The sequence below is a fragment of the Babylonia areolata genome, chromosome 2, assembly GCF_041734735.1.
Source record: "Babylonia areolata isolate BAREFJ2019XMU chromosome 2, ASM4173473v1, whole genome shotgun sequence".
Taxonomy (NCBI): domain Eukaryota; kingdom Metazoa; phylum Mollusca; class Gastropoda; order Neogastropoda; family Buccinidae; genus Babylonia; species Babylonia areolata.
Window position 1 is genome coordinate 55,596,492 of NC_134877.1, and position 2,725 is coordinate 55,599,216.

Below are 2,725 nucleotides of genomic sequence, written 5' to 3' on the forward strand. Positions count from 1 at the left end.
CGGTCAGACACGTTTTGTCTCAGCGAATCTGATTGGGTGACAGTTTATCCAGTGGCACTTGCCTACCATTGGCAAATTCCTCCGCTTTCGATTATCTCTGCACACACAAACTAAGCTCTGCTTCCGCCAAAAGTAGTCCAGCCAGCTCATTAACCCCTCCCCTCCCACCCTCTCCCTCCCTCTCATCGCCATCCCTTCCCAGGCTCTCATCCGCGAGGTGGCGCTTTAAGTAAAACGAGGACAGGCAGCACAAACCCTGTCACGAGTTATTCCTGTTTCCGGTTACTTAAGAGGAGGTGGGGGTGGGTGGGGGTTAGGGGGATCGCTATCGCCACTGCTACGCTATTGCCTGTAGATTGTCAGTTAAAAAAAGAAAGAAAAGAAAACTGACCAAATAAAAAAAGGAAGAAAAAAAAGAGAGGAATAAACAAAGAATCAAACAAAGACACTGATTTTTTTTTTCTAAATAAGAGAGACAGAAAGAACACGAGAGCGATAGGGAGAGAGCGAATGAGGGACATGATAGAGAGGGAGAGACAGAGAGAACGAGAACACTGAATGCTGAACACTGACCCCCCCCCCCCCCCGACCCTCCTGACCACTACCCCCCCCCCCCGCCACACACATGTACATCACTGAACATTGACAGAGAGATAGAGAGATAGGAAGAGAGGAAGGGAGAAAGAAATGGTGGTGTGTGTCCATCGAGATCGATGATGACCATCGTTGTCATCCAGCTGGGGGATGGGGGAAGGGTGGTGGTGGGGTGGGGGGGAGGATGCAAATGAATCTATCTGTGAATGCGCAGATGGCTGAATAGTCCAATCTGCGCACGAAATGTTCGCTGACAGTTTGGGCAGACAAAGACAGGCATACCATTGTCAGGGAGCTTGTTTGCCCGTGACTTTCTGGCCTGCCTCTTCTGAACAGCTGCAGCAGTCCTGTTGGCCTCGCACAACTTGGCGCCTTTGTGCACAGCAGCACGCCATTTGTCACGGTCCACTGCAGATTCCTCCCAGGAGTCAGGGTTGATATCAAACGCTTTCAGAGAGACTTTCAGAGTATCTCTGAAGCGCTTCTTCTGACCTCCGTGTGATCTCTTCCCTTGTTGCAGCTCGCCATCGAAGAGCCTTTTGGGCAGCCGATGGTCTGGCATGCGCGCCACGTGTCCAGCCCAGCGAAGCTGGGACTGCATCAGGATGGTGAAGATGCTGGGAAGGGTGGCTTTTGCGAGCACCTCTGTGTCTGGGGTCTTGTCTTGCCACTTGATGTTCAGTAGCTTCCTGAGGCATGTTGTGTGGAAGTGGTTCAGCTTCTTGGCATGTCGTTGGTACACTGTCCAAGTTTCGCAGGCGTACAGTAGTGTGGGGAGAACTACTGCTCTGTAGACCTTTAGCTTGGTCTCAAGACTAATGCCTCTTCTGTTCCAGACATTTGCACTGAGTCTACCAAAAGTTGCGCTTGCTCTTGCAATCCTGACGTTCACTTCATCGTCGATGGTCGCATTTCGTGACAGTGTGCTGCCAAGGTATGTGAACCGCTCCACCGCACTGAGTCTCTGACCGTTGGACTGTGATGTTCGGCTCAACGTAGGGTTTCCCTGGGGCTGGCTGATGGAGAACTTCAGTTTTCCTCGTGCTGATGGTAAGGCCGAAGTTTCTGCTGGCAGTGGCAAACTTGTCAACGCTGAGTTGCATGTCAGCTTCGGATCCAGCGTTGAGGGCACAATCATCAGCAAACAAAAAGTCTCTGATGATGTCTGTCATGACCTTCGTTTTTGCTTGAAGCCTTCTGAGGTTAAACAACTTACCATCTGTTCGGTACTTTAGGCCAATTCCAACATCGCCATCTCTGAGGGCATCAGTAAGCATTGCAGAGAACATGAGGCTGAGCAGCGTTGGAGCCAGGACGCAGCCTTGCTTGACACCATTTGTGACAGCAAAAGGAGCAGATGTTTCGCCTTTGTCCTGGACTCGAGCCTGCATGCCTTCATGGAATTGGCTGACCAAGGAAATAAATTTCCGAGGGCATCCGTACTTGGCCATGATCTTCCACAGTCCCTCTCTACTCACGGTGTCGAAGGCCTTAGTGAGGTCGACATAGGTGGAGAACAGATCAGCATTTTGCTCCTGACATTTCTCTTGCAGCTGCCTTGCAGCAAACACCATGTCGGTGGTTCCGCGCTCTTTCCGGAATCCACATTGGCTCTCAGGCAAATGACCTTGGTCAAGGTGTGCTGTGAGGCGGTTTAGTAGGATCCTGGCAAGTATCTTGCCTGCGATGGAGAGCAAGGAAATGCCCCGATGGTTATCACAGGCTTGCCGGTTCCCCTTTCGCTTGTACAAGTGAATGATAGATGCATCTTTGAAATCCTGGGGGATCGTCTCTTCTTTCCACATGAGTGAGTACAGCTGATGGAGCTTCTCAGTCAGCACAGTGCCTCCATCCTTGTAGACCTATGCTGGTATGGAGTCTGAGCCAGGTGCTTTGCCACTGGATAGCAGACGAATTGCTTTCTGGGTCTCAAGAGGTGTTGGCGGATCGTCCAGTGCTTCGTTGATGGGGACTTGTGGGAGACGGTCTATGGCTTCATCATTTATGGAGGAAGGGCGATTTAAGACACTGTTGAAGTGCTCAGCCCAGCGTTCGAGAATTTTCTCCTTCTCGGTGATCAAGGTATTCCCATCTGCACTGAGGAGGGGGATGATCCTGAGGATGTGGGGGC